Here is a 19,891-nt window from a genome sequence, read left to right as displayed (position 1 = left end):
GTCACTAATGTGACCGTGTAGTGCTGCGCTAAGTGCAACATGGAGTCAGTGGTCAAAACTCACATATCATTACACCCATCTCCGCCCGCCATTAATCAGAGGGGATGCTGTCCTGGTTTGCCAAAGACAGAAGGAAGCTCGGATGTGTCAATTGTACAACTATATGAAAACCCATGCAGACACCATGCATTTTTAGTACTGTTCCCAATGACACAGATATGCCTTTGTGTCTGCTTGTGATGTGGCTTACAGCAATTTCTTTTTTTTTTTGTCACCAGACAATATCTTCCTTCTTCTCCAAAGGAGCCCAGAATAGAGTTAACTGATGGGGGACCTATCCAACGTTGACCCATTCAATTGTTAAGTGTTGGGAATGTTGTGTTGTGTGCTATAAACATGTCCACAAATACTAATCATGCAGTGATCACCCAAGACTCTGCACTAGAGAATTAAAGATGAGTTGGGTAGTCCGTTGACATTTCGATCTGGGTAGAAGATGTCCGTGTGACCACCATCAGGACTTGCAATGAATACTTAATAGAAGATGTCCCCCGAGAGATGGCCGAATGTCAAAAAATCAGTAATTCACAAAATACACCTGTATATATTAAAAACAAGACCAGAATGAATGGCCAACCCCAAAAGAAGCCACAAATATATCAAAAGAAGTGCTCAATAAAAACATCAAATGATGAATTAATAGAAAAAGTATAGTAAAGGAGGTGCATGAAACACCCATGCGTGGTGCAAAAGCCAACTTACTTAGTATTCCTCCCAATGTATTCTCTCAGGGGCAAGAAGATTTCAGTCATCAGTTTGTGCAACCAGGTAGAACCTGAGGAGTATATGGGGCAAACCAACCAATAAAAGTGACCGAGATAACAGGCACAGTGAAGGTTTAGAAAGTGTTAATGATTGGTAGTGGAGATAAATAGGTCTCCAAACACCACTAGTATTGCAGCAGATCACAAACATAGGTAAAACACTTATCAAAATTCTGCCAATGCCTCAAAATCCGGACCATAACAAAACAAGTAGCATGAATCATTGCCTAGGGAAATGGTACTACTAAATATCTGCAAAAAAAAAAAAAATACACCCGAAGTGGGCAATGACAGTTATAAGTAATGATATGCTTTGGTCAAAGCTTATAAAACACCACTATTGCATATGTCAATATGAATAATTGTGCCTTTTTGAACAACAAAAGTCAAACCAGCCAGGATATTTAAAACATAATTGCAGCGTCAAATGCTGCTTAATAAAATCTGGTCATGTAATGGACATTTAGTAGCATTGATAATGCACCTGTTTCAAACATCACACAGTACCCATTGTGAAACAAATCACATAAGTTAACGTAAGTACTAAAAATGACCATTAACTCAACATTGAAAATATTACAGATGGTTTTCACTTCATTGTACTATGACCACATAGTACTCCAAATTCTGTTCACAATGTTACCATTACCTTAAGCAGGGCATCCGTAACCAGATTTTATCCAGACTGATCCAGTGAAGAATCAGCAAGAGGATACGACGTCTTCCACTTGTATAGGCCAGTGTCTCTCACATTGCTAGAAAATGATCGGGTCCGTGCATTGGAGATGACTGACTATAAAGAGGAAGTACATGCAACAACTAGCACGCTAACCTACAGAACTCATGTGTAGGAAAGTACCATCTTGCCTGGCATGTTACCCCCTTTTTTACATGTATGTAAATTTGTTTTTGCCTGTCTCACTGGGATCCTGCTCGCCAGTACTCCAGTGCTCATAGTTTGTGGCCTGAATGTGTATACCTGTGTAGTGACTGAGGCTCTGCTAATCAGAACCTCAGTGCTTATGCTCTCTCTGCCTTTAAATTTGTCACTATAGGCTAGTGACCAATTTCACCTGGCACTCTGGAACACCCTTATAATTCCCTAGTAGATGGTATCTAGGTACCCAAAGTATTAGTGTTCCAGGAGATCCCTATGTGCTGCAATATTTATTTTGCCACCCATATGGAGCTCAGACAAACCTTTACATAGGACTGCCACTACAGCCTGTGCGAAACAACGCACACGCTATTTCACAGCCATTTTTACTGCACTTAAGTAACTTATAAGTCACCTATATGTCTAACCTTCACTTGCTGAAGGTTAGGTGCAAAGTTACCAAGTGTTCAGGGCCAATTCCCCGGACTTTGTGAGTGCGGGGACACCATTACACGCATGCACTACATATAGGTATACCTATATGTAGCTTCACAATGGTAACTCCGAATATGGCCATGTAACATGTCCAAGATCATGGAATTGTCCCCCCCCCCCCCCCCATGCCAAATCTGGTATTGGGGAGCCAATTCCATGCATCCCTGGGGCTCCACTATGGACCCTGGGTGCTGCCAAACCAGCTCTCTGGGGTTTTCTCTGAAGCTACCGCTGCTGCCACCCCACAGACAGGGTTCTGCCCTCCTGGGGTCTGGACAGCCCGGTCCCAGGAAGGCAGAACAAAGAATTTCCTCTGAGAGAGGGTGTTACATCCTCTCCCTTTGGAAATAGGTGTTAAAGGCTGAGGAGAGGTAGCCTCTCCCAGCCTCTGGAAATGCTTTGAAGGGCACAGATGGTGCCCTCCTTGCATAAGCCAGTCTACACCAGTTTAGGGAACCCCCAGTCCCTGCTCTGGTGCGAAACTGGACAAAGGAAAGGGGAGTGACTTCTCCCCTGTCCATCACCACCCCAGGGGTGGTGCCCAGAGCTCCTCCAGTGTGTCCCAGACCGCTGCCATCTTGTTTCCAGAGGCGTGAGGGCACTCTGGAGGCTTCTGAGTGGCCAGTGCCAGCAGGTGACATCAGAGACACCTCCTGATAGGTGCTTACCTGACTAGGTGGCCAATCCTCCTCTGAGGGCTATTTAGGGTCTCTCACGTGGTCTTTTCCTCAGATAACGACTTGCAAGAATTCACCAGAGTTCCTTTGCACCTCTCTCTTCGACTTCTGCCAAGGATCGACCGCTGACTGCTCCAGGACGCCGGCAAAACTGCAAAAAAGTAGCCAGATGTCTACCAGCGACATTGTAGCGCCTAATCCTGCCGGCTTTCTCGACTGTTTCCTGGTGGTGCATGCTTTTGGGGGCTGCCTGCCTTCATCCTGCATTGGAAGCCACGAAGAAATCTCCTGTGGGTCGACTGAATCTTCCCCCTTCTTCAGCAGGCACCAAACTTCCGCTTCACCGGTACTCTGGGACCCCTCTCATCCTGACTAGCATGGCCCCTGGAACACAGGTGGTGGACCCAAGTGACCCAGACTGTCCAGTGGTCCAACTGTCTGTCCAAATTTGGAGGAGGTAAGGCCTTGCCTCCCCTCTCCAGACAGTAATCCTGTGCACCGCGTGATCTGCAGCTACAAGGGCTTCTGTGCACATTTCCAAGAAATCCTGCATGCACAGCCGATCCTAGGTCCCCAGCACTCCGTCCTGCAATGCTCAACTCCCTGAGTTGACCTCCAGTATCGTGGGACCCCTCTTTGCAGTGTTGAGACGACCGCCGTGTTCAGTCTTCTTAAACCTGTGTTCAAGGACTTCTGTGAGTGCTTCCTTCCTGTCCGTGGGCTCTCTACGTTGCTGAGGGCTCCCTCTGTCTGCTCTCCCAAGTGGCGATATCCTGGTCCTTCCTGGGCCTAGGCAGCACCATTTTTCTCTAACAGCGACTCTTGCAGCTAGCAAGGCTTGTTTGCAGTATTTTGCCAAGAAAACAACTCTGCATCCTCCAGCACTCCGTTGGACATCTTCTGCACGAAAGAAAAGTTCCTAGCACCTTTCGTTGTTGTAGAATCTTCAGCTTCTTCCATCCGGAGGCAGCCATTTTGCATCTTCATCTGGGGTTTAGTGGGCTCATGCTCCCCCGGACACTTGTGCGACTCTTGGACTTGGTCCCCTTCCTCTGCAGGTCCTCAGGTCCAGGAATCAGTCTTCAGTGCTTTGCAGTCTGTTGTGGTCTTTGCAAAATCCCTTATCACGACTTTAGTGTGCTTCTGGGGCAACAGTAGTACTTTACTCCTACTTTCCCGGGTCTTGGGGTGGGGTATCCTGGACACCCTTAGTGTTTTCTTACACTCCCAGGGACCCTCTACACACTACACTAGCCTAGTCCATTTGTGGTTCGCATTCCACTTTCTTAGTATATTGTTTGTGTTGCACCTAGGCCTATTGCATCCTATTGTATTCTACAGTGTTTGCACTATTTTCTGACTGTTTTACTTACCTGATTTGGGTTTGTTTGTATATTTTGTGTATTTTACTTACCTCCTAAGGGAATATATCCTCAGATATTTTTGGCACATTGTCACTAAAATAAAGTACCTTTATTTTTAGTAACTAAGTATTGTCTTTCTTATGATATATTACCTATATAAGTGGTATAGTAGGAGCTTTGCATGTCTCCTAGTTCAGCCTTGGCTGCTCTGCTATAGCTACTTCTGTCAGCCTAAGCTGCTAGAACTCTACTAATAAGGGATAACTGGACCTGGCACAAGGTGTAAGTACCATTGGTACCCACTATAAGCCAGGCCAGCCTCCTACACCATCTTAGAAAAAAACGGCATTCAGCCCAAAGGAAAACAGAGAAAGATGGATAGCTGCCCATAAGTCCAGAAGTAATATTACCTCCAACACCGTATTATGAGATTACTTACTGTGAGTTTGCTTCTGTTATGTTTCTTCACATTGCCTATGCTAGTTAGTCCACTCCCGATTTTCTGTGGGGCTTGTTCCCTGCATACCTTCACAAACATGTCTACAAAAGCAGATTGATGTGCCCTTTCTGTTTTCTTCTTCTTCTTCCCTCCTCACGTTCCTGGGGCCGGTGAAGGGACAATTGCAGAACACACTGGCAAGCAGCACCACTTCTGGCTAATAAGCGCCATGTAGAGAATGGAGCACAGTGCAGGCAAAGGGAGTAGCCATAAAATTGAAACACACCCCACTTTGAAGCAAAACTCTTATGCCACTAAGCAAGCAAAGAAAGCCATCACAACCCTCCCCCCCGCCCCCCCCCCCAGAAGAGCTCTCCTCTCTTCCATCCAAGCATCTATCCATTCATTCTTCTGTTCCATTCACCCACTGATATCCACCATTTCACCTTTACATTTCGTCACCCATGCATTTTTTCATCCATCAATGTCTTTCAGCAATCTTTGTTCATCCATCTGTATCCAAACTTCTTCCCATACGTCCATCCATTCTTTCAGTCATCCATCCACCCTTTCACTCAGTCTGTCCCTCCATCATCCATCTATCCATCCTCCCTTTCGCTCATCCATCCTTTCACGCATGCATCCACCCATCCACTTATCAATCCATCCATTTACTATTTCATTCATCCATCTTTTTGCTCACTCATTCATCCACCCTTTAATCCATCCATCAAGTCACCCTTTCATCAATCCATCCACCATCCCTTTCACCCATCGGCCTGAATCTTAGCCGGAACACTCCACTGTACTCTACATGTGCTACGAATGCCACATGGCTTATCAAGGCTGTGGACACAGACTGTGTGGACATATCTCTTAGGATTTGTTATAACAACCTAAGATTCAGGCTGATTATCCAACCTACATACCTCCCAAAATTTCTTGGACATCTCATTTGACTTAGATTTGTGCCTTGAGGAAGTCTTGTTGATGAAACACGTTTTGGCTGTTGTATCCCTGGATTTGCATTGGATGAATAAAATCTGTTGACATATACTCACGTGCAGTCTGAACCATGATTGCTTCAATACCATGAGGAATGGACCTTTATGATCATTGTTGAGTGCCTTGGCATAAGAATATCTGACTTTCGTGTGTTGGATTGTTCCCTCTACCAACACAACTAGGTGGTTGGGTGCCTGCCAGTTTGGCACCATCGGAAGTACTTTCTGTGAAATTTTGTGCATTGTTCTCTCTAGTATAATATGTGCATACAAAGGAAGTGCCAACCTTATGTATAACCACCTTTCTTTTTCTTGTGTCCAAAGAGAGATGCAGGATGGTTTTCAATACATTTATTGAAAAGACTGCAATCTACAATAAACTATATGAGCTGCAATTATTAGGGCAATGAGACACAACACAATTCGAATGGTGGTGACCAGCGAGAAGTATATAAACAGTCCCACCATATTTGATTAACATAGATAGATGAATCCTACAGAACCCCTAACTCCTAAGTGAGAGCATAGCTGTAATGGCCCAATCTGTCTGAACTTAGTCCATGGGAGGAGCATCCACACTCATTACCCTGAAAGATAGAGGTCTGCCCACCGTCTCCTGGGTTGGTTGTAGAGACTGAGCTGAGGTCGGCAATGAAATGGCTTGCAGCATGGACAGAATTCTGGCTGGAATGACACCCCCTGTTGTCCCTTGGCCTGTACAGTGTTTTTATAAGAAAACATATTCCTGTTTTGTGAAAAGGCCTGACGTCGGCATGTGCCCAATTGTTGTACTTTTAATATACTTTTGTGGAGACATTTATCATGTACTGTTTGTGTCTGCCTTGGACAGAGGTACGTAGTGAAATGTCTTGAAAAGAGTAAAAGATCAATGCTTTCACAGAATCACAAAGTTACAGCTGATTAGAAAATAAAAACGTCTCAGCTGAAAGCAGGCTGACTTAAAATGAATAAAACTAAATAAATGAAATCCGAGCACATATGTAGGCAAAAGCACACAAGCAGCAGGTCTAAGCTAAGCTACGTTATGTGTGCCCAAGCAAAGTGTAAAATGCCCCCACAACAACCTGGAGCCACCAATAGGCAGGAAAGTTGTACCAGTGGGGCCTGATTGCCCCCCCCCCCCTCCTCCAAATCCAGACTTAACTGCACGAAAAGCCATCTGCCAAGTCACAGACCACTACATTTCAGCATGTGGAGGCATGTACTTCATTCTTAGTGACTGGTGCCATAAGTCTATTTGTCCTTTGGGCAAAATAGATATTAAAACTTTATGCCGTTGTAAGAAATGTAGATGTCTTGGTCATCTGGAGATATGAATTCCCCACCCCTGAGCTGGGGAACTTATATTGACCAGTTTACAGCACATGTCTAGGACCGACAGACCTAGCAGGGGCGTATCTGCTCTTGCAGCTATGTCCACACATGTAATATAATGTACCCTGCCTTGGGGCTTGAAGGCCCTGCTTTAGGGGTGACTTACATATATTTCACGCAGTGGTAGGGGACATGGCACACAGGCTGTGTGCCATCTTGTGTTTTTGCTCCTAGCTGCACCAAGACACGCAGCCTGCAATGGCAGTCTGCATGTGCTACGTGAGGGGTTTTTGACGATGGCACAATATGAGCTGCAGCCCTTCGGGCCCCTGTGTTGTAGCCATGCCCTAGGTACTAGGGGTACCATCTACTAGGGACTTACAGGTTGCCAAAGATTTTGTCAATTGGGGAGCTATTGCACAGTTTTACTGAAAGAGATCTGGCACTGGGGACCTGTATAACAGGAACAGAGTGCTCTTTCAGTCACAATTGCATACTACACCATCCAAAAAGTAGAGGTGACCATTTGAAAAAGGGGCACTTTCCTATAGTTAATGCCAGACCTAATTAGGGGCCCAATTCTTAACGAAAATCACAAAAGTGCACCCATGATATGTCCTTGCATTAGTGCATATTTACTGCTTTCATAAATTCACATTAATTCCCTCTAGTGGGCCAGGGAATCGTTCTCATAGAAAATGTTTTAGAGCTGCAATTTAGCACGAGCAAATATGAATGACTAGTATTGCTCCTGCGAAAATCTGCTGAGCGTTTAAAATTTCACTTTTGCACCTATGACATGTTTCCCAGCCCTGGAAGAAGTTTTACTTCTGCTGTTGCCAGGAGTACATTTCCAACCTTTCTCAGTATGAGAAAAGAAAAGATTAGAGAAGAGCTAGTGAAACCCCCTAGAACATGCAGGTTAGTAGGTTTGCACAGAATCAAAAGGGCATTCCAGCACTGGAACTATTGCTTACCGCTACCTCCAACCCCAGTATGTAGATCTGCAGAAAGGTGGCAAAATAAAGGAATTGCTAGTATTCAAATCATACTATGGTATGAGCTCTGGAATAATCAGAGAGGCTATATTCAGAGCTCTTATATAATGAGAATGCTGTCTTTATTTGTCGTTGTACCTTTGGTGCCATGTAGTCCAAGTGGATTTTGTTGGAGGGCACGTAGATTTATGAAGCTACCTTCCACATGGACAAGTAGATATTTTTAGGTTTTGAGCGGGGAACATGGCGGATTGCTAGAGTGCCGTCCGCGGTCCCCGCCCTCCGCTCTACACGCCGCTGGCTCTCCCGCTGCAGGGGACGAGTCTTGCTTGCGTTTTTCTATTCCTTTTTTGTTTTTCCCCCCTCATACCTACCTGGAGTATGGCAGATGGGCACTCCTCACAAATCGGGGCAGGTCCACAGTTGTGCCTACTCTGGATTTGGGCTGCCTGGTCCCCCCACAAGTATAGAGAGGCGGCGGCCAGATTACATTTCCAGGGTGGCAGAGCCAGCACAGGCTTGCTTCCGGCTCTGCCCTGCTTGCAACAGTATCCAGGAAGTGAGCCAGCCTCTGAGCAGCTATCTCTTGGTAAATTCGACGTCTGGGAGCTGCCCTTGTCTCAGGCCTCTCCCTACCAGCCATCCTGCATGTCCCCCAGGCGCCCATCTGGGCCGGGGCCCAGAACACGGCTACGAGGGCAGAAGTTGCCCCCCCTTGAAGGCTGGTTTGGACCCCCCAACTCCCTTTGCAGTTCCATCAGCATTACCTATCCTGTGAACGGGGGTAAGAAGTAAACACGTGGCAAAAGGTAAAACTTCTAATATTTCTATACCTTCAGACTTGCGAATTGAGGGAGGGGGGGGGGGTCTTTGTTAGACTTTCAAGCCCCTTCGGCTGAAACCACTGTAAATTCTACTTCCAGGCGGCAAAAAGTAACCCCCTCCTTTAGGTCTTTCTTTAAAATATTAGACCAGTCCTGCGCTTCTCAGACAGCACTCACCTCTTTGGTAAACACGCCTGCAAGTATGTCCAACTTGGCAGAAGCTCTACCCCCACCCACTTCCCCTCGCTGATTTCACCGCCTCCTATGGTTATGCAGGAGATGGATCACGATACAGTTGGGGGGGGGGGGGGGGATTCTGTGCTCCCGTGTGAGGTAGAGTCTGATAGAACCAATGTAGCACGCACGGACTCTCTCCTCCAGTCGTTACTGAATGAAATGAGAGACAAATTTGCCATTTCTGAATCTAAACAAGCTAAAATTCAGGGGCTTTGCGATGGTCTAGATGCGAAAATTACAAATCTTAGGGAGAGACTAGGAGCTATGGAATCTGCTATAGGGGCATTACAGGCAGAAGTGGAGCTTAATTCTCATGAGGTTCAAGCACTGAAACGAAGTGAGAAGGACCTAAGGGAGAAACTGGAGTCTCTGGAAAATCGCTGTAGGAGGAACAATCTTAGATTTCTGAACATTCCAGAAGGTATGGAAGGGGACAACATTAAAGACTTTATAAAATCCTTGATCAAAGACCATATCCCGGCGGTGTCCACTCATGATCTGGCCTCGGAAATTCAGAGAGTCCATCGAGACCCTTTCACGAGGAACCCTAATAAGGAGAAACCTAGAAAGGTCCTAGTTTAATTTTGCCTCATACCGAATAAAAGAACTGATTCTGGCAGAAGCTCTCAAAGTCCAGGGTTTTCTGCATGAGGGCTGGTCATTCCTAATAAGATCCGATATGTCTAGGGCAACGTCAGATCGACGTTGGGAGCTGGGGAAGGCTTTGCAGGAGTTGAAGTCTTTGGGTACTACGCCTCAATTAAGGTTTCCTGCCACCTTGAGGGTAATGTGGAAAAACTAAATGTATAATTTGCGTGATCCCCAAGAAGCTAAGGTTCTGATTGATCAGATAAAAAGGGAGAGCTAGTGGTTTGCGGAGGGTTGAGGCCTAAGGATAGTATGAGCCACCCAATAAGGTCTCAAGGAGGGTTTGGGGAAGGGCAGTGCATTATTTGCCTTAATGATTCGATTTAGGTCACAATGGGTGGGGAGCAGATGGGGGTGGGGGGGACGAAAAAGAAATTGAGTCCTTGCATGATTGTGTAACTGTTGAGGTCAGACAAGTTTTGTATTAACTGGGTAAGACATGATGGTGCACCCTGGTGATATAGTTAAACTCAAAATTTTGACCTGGAATGTGAATGGCCTTAGAGTGAGCAGTAGAAGAAGGAGAATTTTGGAATTCCTAATATTGTCTGATAGCCAGATCATTCTTCTGCAGGAGACCCATTTGAGATATGAGGAGTGGATGAGGATTCTTAAGTCACAAAGATGGATTACCCACTTTGCTTGTACTAATCAGTCATGCAATGTGAAAGGGGTTGCGATTATAGTAAAGAATAGCATTCGAAGTCAGCTGACCGGCATCAGTGCTGATTCGAGGGGGAGATGGGTCTTAGCAAATATTAAGTTAGGAGGGCTCCAATACACTTTAATATCCTATTATGGTCCCAACATGGACGACGCGGGCCCACTTAGGGATCTTTATGAGCAATTGACCAGAAGGGCTCAGAACATAATTGCTGGCAGAGATTTTAATGTTTTGCTTAATCCTTCCCTAGATAGGTCTACGCCCCGACTGGCTTTTAGCACACCTAGCATGAGAGCTTGCTTAGACAATATGATAGAAAATCTTGGCCTGATTGATCCTTGGCGAAGCAGAATGGGTCAAACCAAGGAGTTCACTTTCCAGAATAAGAAGCTTGGGCATGCTTCCAGAATTGACTTCTTTCTAATAGACATTAAACTTTGAAATAACCTAAAGGCAGTCTCCCACCAGCCAAGCCATCTCTCAGACCACTCTGCTGTTCAGCTTACTATAAGTCTATCTGTCTCTCGTACTTGTACTAGATGGACACTAGATCTCCCTCTTTTGAGGGAAGAAGGTATTGTTTTAAAGTTGAAAAGGGACTCCAAGGAATTATTTTAGATCAACTTAGGTTCTGCTCCAATAGCCATGGTTTTGGAAACATATATCGGGCCTTTATCCACAGGAAGCTGATTTGCTATGCTGCTTTTAGGGCAAAGAGAACCCGAATAACAATAGAGACTCTTGAGGATAAACTTAACACTCTGCAAACCCAAAGGCTATCCTCTCAGGACCCAACAATGCAGGCAGTCCTACAGTATCAAATCCAGGAAGCCCAAAATTCACTTTAGGTCTTGCTAGAATCAATTGTGAAGAGTAGATGGGAAGCTAGCAAGCTGGCACATTTTGAGTATGGCGAAGGATGTGGCAAGTTATTAGCTTGGAAGACTAGGTCTGATAACATTAGGAATAGGATTAAAGGAGTAATACTAGGCGAAACTGGCAGAACCTCCTCAGAAGTCCAAGACATTATAGGAGAATTTGTCAAGTTCTTTTCTCAACTATATAGAGACGACTCGGTGATTTCAGCAGAGTTAATTGAAGAATGGTTGAAGGTAGACCCACTTCCCAAGTTAGACTCAGTTAAGAAGCTGAGCCTCAATCAATGCTTTCTCTCTTGTGAGATAGACAGTGTTATGGCTGGTTTGGAAAATGGGAAGGCTCCCGTTCCAGACAGAATACCTGCAGAAGTATATAAACTCCTGAAAGATGAGCCCGCGCCAGTCCCGATTCAGCTAATGAACTCGATTTTTATAGATTCTTCACCGGTTCCGTCCTCCTGGAATGAAGCTATTATTACTTTAATACTAAAGCCACAGAAAGATTCTAGGAAATGTGAGTCCTATAGACCTATTTCTCTGCTTAATAATGATTTATACATTTTTGGCACAACTGTTGGCAAGGAGGTTGGATAAAGTGACCTAGTCCATGTTAACCAGAAGGGCTTTATGAGAAATAGACATTTAGGGGATCTGACCTAAGATCTAGTTGCTGCAATTGATATTGCATCCACCAATAATATGCCTTTAACCATCTCCACAATCGGTGCTGCCAAGGCTTTTGACCAAGTGAACTGGCTCTTTTTGCAGGTGGTTATAGACCATAATAACCTGGGTGACAATTTTCTTAATGCAATTAAAACTATTTATAAGGCCCCATCAGCTAGGGTTCTGGTTAATGGTATCTTATCCCCACACTTTAAGAACGAACGGGGGACACGACAGGGTTGCCCTCTCTCCCCTCTTCTCTTTAATCTTTATATTGTGCCTCTGGCCAGGAGAATCAGGGCAGACCAGAGAATTGCGCCTTTTCATTATCACGGCTGGGTCCTGAAGGAAGTCCTATATACGGACGATCTTCTGATATACACACAGAACCCCCAATGTGCTCTCCCAGCACTTTTGGAAATCATTGCCAGCTTTGGAGAAATTTCATGTTAATTAACACCGATAAATCTGAAGTAATGACTTGGAATGGCCCTTTGGACAATCCATTGGAAAAAGACACAATTCGATATCTAGGGGTCAAAGTGGTCAAGAATTTAGCAGAGATGGCCCGGTGAACTTTGAGCATCATCTAAGGGGAACAAAGAAGCTATCCCTTCAAAGGTCCCATCTACGTCTCTCTATCGTAGGCAGAACTAACTTAATAAAGATGGTGGTTCTTCCAAAATTCACCTTTATCTTTAATGCTATTCCTCTATCTTTTAAAAAGGAATGGCCAAGGCGATTGCAGGGGGTGTTAGTTAGCTTAATTTGGTCCTGTAAAAAACCCAGAATAGCATGGAAAAAATTGAGAAAGAAAAAGCTAGGGGGGGGGGGATTGTACTTCCGGATTTTCAACTTTACTACTGGGCATGCCAGCTGAAAAATGTTAGATCACTTCTGTATAAGGAATACCTCTTCCCCACGATTTCAGGCTCTGATAGGATGTTTCCGAGACCAGGGTACGCAGTTTCTTTATAACCTTGGTCATCCCAAGTATTACAAAAAAGTTAGACTCCAAACTCTTTTTAATGCTTGTAGTATCTGGTATGCAGTAAGAAGAATATTGGGTATCCCATATTACAGTGAGTTGGCTCCAATCTAGAATTCTCCTGGTACCCCAATGTGTCTCCAGGATGTACTAGCTAAGCCACTGATAAAAGGAGGAATTGTGCAGTGGGGACAACCAGTCAGTGGGGGCTTGGTTAGCTCTTGGGAATCCCTATCTGAAGTAACCAACGCTAAATTATGTAGGTTTAAATACCTGCAAATTAAAGGATGGTTGCAAGGAGAACCTGAGTGTAAGGAAATGCCTCCTTGGCATGGTTACCCCCTGACTTTTTGCCTTTGCTGATGCTATGTTTTGAATTGAAAGTGTGCTGAGGCCTGCTAACCAGGCCCCAGCACCAGTGTTCTTTCCCTAACCTGTACTTTTGATTCCACAATTGGCACACCCTGGCACCCAGATAAGTCCCTTGTAACTGGTACCTCTGGTACCAAGGGCCCTGATGCCAGGGAAGGTCTCTAAGGGCTGCAGCATGTATTATGCCACCCTAGAGACCCCTCACCCAGCACAGACACACTGCTTACCAGCTTGTGTGTGCTAGTGAGAACAAAATGAGTAAGTCGACATGGCACTCCCCTCAGGGTGCCATGCCAGCCTCTCACTGCTAATGCAGGATAGGTAAGACACCCCTCTAGCAGGCCTTACAGCCCTAAGGCAGGGTGCACTATACCATAGGTGAGGGTACCAGTGCATGAGCACTGTGCCCCTACAGTGTCTAAGCAAAACCTTAGACATTGTAAGTGCAGGGTAGCCATAAGAGTATATGGTCTGGGAGTCTGTTTTACACGAACTCCACAGCACCATAATGGCTACACTGAAAACTGGGAAGTTTAGTATCGAACTTCTCAGCACAATAAATGCACACTGATGCCAGTGTACATTTTATTGTAAAATACACCACAGAGGGCACCTTAGAGGTGCCCCCTGAAACTTAACCGACTATCTGTGTAGGCTGACTGGTTCCAGCAGCCTGCCACACTAGAGACATGTTGCTGGCCCCATGGGGAGAGTGCCTTTGTCACTCTGAGGCCAGTAACAAAGCCTGCACTGGGTGGAGATGCTAACACCTCCCCCAGGCAGGAGCTGTAACACCTGGCGGTGAGCCTCAAAGGCTCACCCCTTTGTCACAGCACCGCAGGACACTCCAGCTAGTGGAGTTGCCCGCCCCCTCCGGCCCCGGCCCCCACTTTTGGCGGCAAGGCCGGAGAAAATAATGAGAATAACAAGGAGGAGTCACTGGCCAGTCAGGACAGCCCCTAAGGTGTCCTGAGCTGAGGTGACTCTAACTTTTAGAAATCCTCCATCTTGCAGATGGAGGATTCCCCCAATAGGATTAGGGATGTGACCCCCTCCCCTTGGGAGGAGGCACAAAGAGGGTGTACCCACCCTCAGGGCTAGTAGCCATTGGCTACTAACCCCCCAGACCTAAACACGCCCTTAAATTTAGTATTTAAGGGCTTCCCTGAACCTAAAGATTCAGATTCCTGCAACAACAAGAAGGACTGCCTAGCTGAAAACCCCTGCAGAGGAAGACCAGAAGACAACAACTGCCTTGGCTCCAGAAACTCACCGGCCTGTCTCCTGCCTTCCAAAGAACTATGCTCCAGCGACGCCTTCCAAAGGGACCAGCGACCTCTGACTCCTCTGAGGACTGCCCTGCTTCGACGACGACAAGAAACTCCTGAGGACAGCAGACCTGCTCCAAAAAGACTGCAACTTTATCCAAAGGAGCAGCTTTAAAGAACTCTGCAAACTCCCCGCAAGAAGCGTGAGACTTGCAACACTGCACCCGGCGACCCCGACTCGGCTGGTGGAGAACCAACACCTCAGGGAGGACCCCCGGACTACTCTACGACTGTGAGTACCAAAACCTGTCCCCCCTGAGCCCCCACAGCGCCGCCTGCAGAGGGAATCCCGAGGCTTCCCCTGACCGCGACTCTCTGAAACCTAAGTCCTGACGCCTGGAAAAGACCCTGCACCCGCAGCCCCCAGGACCTGAAGGACCGGACTTTCACTGTAGAAGTGACCCCCAGGAGTCCCTCTCCCTTGCCCAAGTGGAGGTTTCCCCGAGGAAGCCCCCCCCTTGCCTGCCTGCAGCGCTGAAGAGATCCCTTGATCTCTCATTGACTTCCATTGCGAACCCGACGCTTGTTCTAACACTGCACCCGGCCGCCCCCGCGCCGCTGAGGGTGAAATTTCTGTGTGGGCTTGTGTCCCCCCCGGTGCCCTACAAAACCCCCCTGGTCTGCCCTCCGAAGACGCGGGTACTTACCTGCTGGCAGACTGGAACCGGGGCACCCCCTTCTCTCCATTGAAGCCTATGCGTTTTGGGCACCACTTTGAACTCTGCACCTGACCGGCCCTGAGCTGCTGGTGTGGTAACTTTGGGGTTGCTCTGAACCCCCAACGGTGGGCTACCTTGGACCAAGAACTGAACCCTGTAAGTGTCTTACTTTCCTGGTAAAACTAACAAAAACTTACCTCCCCAGGACCTGTGAAAATTGCACTAAGTGTCCACTTTTAAAATAGCTATTTGTGAATAACTTGAAAAGTATACATGCAATTGAAGTGATTCAAAGTTCCTAATGTACTTACCTACAATACCTTTCAAACAAGATATTACATGTTAAATTTGAACCTGTGGTTCTTAAAATAAACTAAGAAAGGATATTTTTCTATACAAAACCTATTGGCTGGATTTGTCTCTGAGTGTGTGTACCTCATTTATTGTCTATGTGTATGTACAACAAATGCTTAACACTACTCCTTGGATAAGCCTACTGCTCGACCACACTACCACAAAATAGAGCATTAGTTTTATCTCTTTTTACCACTATTTTACCTCTAAGGGGAACCCTTGGACTCTGTGCATGCTATTCCTTACTTTGAAATAGCACATACAGAGCCAACTTCCTACACTGAGGCTGTGTGTTCTACAGGATGGGAGAAGGAAATTACCGGTCCGTTAAGCCAAAAGAAAGAGGTTTCTAAGTGGTATTGGGGACTTATACAAGCTGAAGAGGCATCTTGCCCACCCTCTGCAGAAGGATGGGACTTGGCGTTTCCTGCACTTGATCTCCCTTATCTCTGGCGGATCTCTATGAAGATTCTGTGGTCAAATCTGCCCCTGTGCGGCGGAACCACTTGTTCACCATGTATTGGGCTTACTGGACCCCTAAAAGGTTTGCTAAAATGACTTCCCAAGGTAAGAGCGGCTGCCCAAAGTGTGATTTAGTGGGGGCAGATGATCTACATCTTTGGTGGCAGTGCCCAGAGATTAATACTTTTTGGGAACAAGTTGGTAACTCGATTTCGTCTATTTATAAATATGCGTAGTGAGATACCTCTTCCAATGGTGCTATTTGGGTTATTCGAGACTGCCGAGAGGAGTCTGTGTGATATATTGGAGAGGCCTTTGATGCATCTCTTTTTCTATTTGGTTCTGATAGCCTGGCGGGAAATATGTATTAAGTGGATCTCTAGTCTTTCTCTCCCCCCTCCACCATTCATACGGATTGGTTGTTGTCAGTTAAGAGAATCTCTGATTTAGATTGTAGTAACGGCTCGGATAGGTCCCTTAGAATGTGGGAGGCCTTTTTTTTTTTTTTTTGTCTTTTTTTTTTTGTCATTTTTTTTTATTTTATTTTTTAATAGAACCATCTCGGTAGGCATGAGGCCAGTGGGAAATAACTAGGCATGAGTTTTGGGTTTTGAATGAGTCCAATGATTAAGCCTTTAAGATCCAATAACCTGGAAGTTGGGGGCGGATTACCTCTGCCCCTCCCCCCCCTTCCCAAGGCTGATTTTGGTGGGGGAGGGGGTGCTTTCGCTATCTGAGCCCAGGTGGTTCACCAGGCCGAGACCCTGGCTCGGAATGTGATGTGGTTGATCTTGTCTGTATTTGGCTATATATGAGGACTCAAAGTAGATATTTTTATTAAATTCCACACAAGTGGAGTGGAGTGGCGTAGAGTACACTGTACAGCAGTTGCATCAGATAGAGTTGAGGACAGTGGCTTGGAGTGGCGAGCAGTATAGAATTAAGTGGCGTGGAGTACAGCAGTGTGAAGTAGAGTGGCTTTGAATGGCATAGAGTGCAGTGGTGAGAGCAGAGTGCAGTGGGTTACAGTACAATGGTGCAAAGTAGAGTAGTAGCATAGAGTGGGGGAGTGGTTTAGACTGCAGTGGTCCAGATTTGAGAAGAGTAGCACAGAGTGCATTTGCATGGAATACAGTGGTGGAAAGAACAGAGTGCAGTACTGTAGAGTGCAGTGGCGTTCAGTTTGCTACATGTAATTTATTTTATTTAATTTCCTTCTGTAGGTATCATGGTACTAGTAGGATAGTTTTGAAGTAGTACCACAGTGCCACATATGTTTAGATACAATTTTATAACATTCCTAACCTTGATCCCACCCTGAAACCCAGAACAAACACGAAGTATGGTGAACAATATGGGTACCTTTTTTATTTTTTAAGAGATGTCATCAGCCAATAATATTCTGTTTTTTTCATTGCCATGTACTGCAACATATCTCGGCCCATATATCACCAAGTGTGTGTCCTTTTGAAGTTCAAAAGTACTGCACCAATTTAAATACAGTAACAAAAAGGATCCTTTCTACATCATAATCTACATTACTGCCAAATTTCATTAAAACCCTTAGGCCCTACATCTTTGTAAAAAGTAAATGGAAAATGCATTGGAGGAAAAATGTGTTCAGTGACTCTCCCCACCCATACTTTTCTTTTTACCCCCTTCAATAATTGCCTCAAAACTTTGCAGCATCAGCCAGTGTAAAAAATGGGAATGTCTGCAAAGTTTCATGAAGATTTGTCAAGCTGTGGCAAATTTATTAGCTACAAAAATCTGAGGAATTCCTATCTCTGTAGTTATAGCAGGATTTCCAGCGTGGCTATAATATTTGTTTTCATACTTTAGTCAGTCCTTTATTGGTAATGCTCATCCTCTTTGGGACAGCATTGCAAAATTAATAAGCACTGGAAATTAGTGGCATAAAGGAGAGTGGCGTGGAGTATCAGAGAGTGGAATGGCGAATAGTGGAGTAGAGTGGACTGACAGAATGTTGTATATTGGAGTGGCATAGTGTGGAGCCACTAGAATGGCGTACACTGGAGTGCCGTAGAATGGACTGGTTTAGAGTGCTTGGCATGGTGTTGCAGTGTATAGTGGCGTAAAATGGAGTGGCCTTGATTTCAGTGGCTTACAGTTCAGCATCATAGAACACAGTGGTGTGAATTAGAGTGGTGCAAAGTGGAGGGGCGCAGATTGGAGTTGAGTGGCTTAGAGTGCAGTGGCGCAGAGTAGAGTAGCATAGAGTGGTGCAGAGTATAGTGCCACAGAGTGCAATGACATAGACTGCAGTGGCATAGAATGGAGTAGTGCAGAGTAGGGTGGCATAGAGTTCAGTGGCAGAGAGTGTGGTGTTGCAGAGTAGACTGAGTACAGTGATATAGTGAGGTTTAGAGAGTAGTGGTAGAGAATGCAATGTTGTAAAGTACAGTGGTGTAAAGAGCAGAGGCTTAGAGTGTTTTTACAGTGCAGTGGTTAAGAGTAGAGTGGATTGGAACAGAGTGGCGTAGAGTGGATTGGAGTAGAGTAAAGTGGCAGAGTGGCGTGGTGCAGGGTTGAGAGCAGTTGCTTAAAGTGTCAGAGTGTAATGGGGTGTAGATTGCAGTGGTGCAGAGTAGATTAGAGTGGAATACAGGGGATTGGTGTGTAGTGCAGGGGCATAGAGTTGAGTGTTACAGAGTAAAGTGTACTGGCGTAGAGTGCAGTGTTGCAGAGACGCGTAGAGTACAGTGGCATGGAGTGGAGTTGTGCAGAGTAGATTTGTGTGGCTTACATTAGAGTGGTGTAGAGTACAGTGGCAAAGACTGCAATGGTGTGGAGTACAGTGGCGAGGAGTGCATCTCCACAGAGTAGATTGATACAGGATAGAGTAGAGAGGCGTAGTGTAAAGTGGTGCAGAGTGCAGTGGTGTGGAGTGATGCAGAGTAGAGTGTGGTGGTGTGGAGTGGTGCTACGTAGAGTGGTGTGGCTTAGAGTGGAGTATTCATGGTGTGGTAGCACAATGCCATTACAGACAGCACATTTCCAATTGTAATGACCAAAGTGTGTGGAAATTGCATCACCTACTTTTCATAGTTTGTTTTGACCATATTAAAGTATGAGTTTCCAACACAATTCAGAAATAACAAAAAATGTGCTTCATTTATGCGTTCATAATTCTAAAATACTTACACAGTTCATTTAAACATTGTTGTGTGCTAGAAAAAAAACCTTTCCTACCCAGCATGATTGTCACATAAAGCCTCTCGGTTTAAAGTCGGAGAAAGAAAAGTAAGCAAGTATCTTTTGAAAGACAGCACCTGACATTTGACCTTGGTCTTTGAATGCACAACACAACAAATGTGACGAAATAAGAACAAGATTTGAAGGCCTATTAACAGAAAGCGGGTTTGTGGAAAGATACAGAAAACACAGTTTAGGCAATGGGAAGGACAAACTGAACCTGGATCCCTAAAGCAAATAAAGCCAGCATATGGAAAGCCAGAAATTGTGAGTTACAAACCACAAAGCCAACGCTAATCAACATGCGGAATTAATCTTTAGGTCAACTTTCAGAAAGTTCCAGAGATGTCTTTAACAAGCTAGACCGCCACCTAAAATTTACGAGAATTTGCAGTATCAGATTTTGAAAAACAATTGCTATGCAACAACTAATTGTCTATTAATGTTGCTAAGTACGAGGTGAATCAAAGGTGTAAGACTTTGATTTGCCATCAACTGTTTGCCACTTGCAAAAAGGCTGACTAAACTAATAAGTCTGTGTCCCTAGAATGAAGGCCCCGTTCAGTAGTTTTTTTTTTTTTA

At 45.3% G+C, this 19,891-nt stretch overlaps 1 protein-coding gene across 1 annotated transcript in view; it reads left to right on the top strand.

The window, feature by feature from the left end:
• The window catches only part of LOC138304211 (polymerase delta-interacting protein 2-like), a 116,095-nt gene that overhangs the window by 24,000 nt on the left and 72,204 nt on the right, over positions 1-19,891 (top strand). The window lies entirely within an intron of this gene.

The sequence above is a fragment of the Pleurodeles waltl genome, chromosome 7 (assembly GCF_031143425.1).
Source record: "Pleurodeles waltl isolate 20211129_DDA chromosome 7, aPleWal1.hap1.20221129, whole genome shotgun sequence".
NCBI lineage: Eukaryota > Metazoa > Chordata > Amphibia > Caudata > Salamandridae > Pleurodeles > Pleurodeles waltl.
Note: the sequence above shows the minus strand (reverse complement) of the source record. Positions and strands in the feature narration are given on the sequence as shown.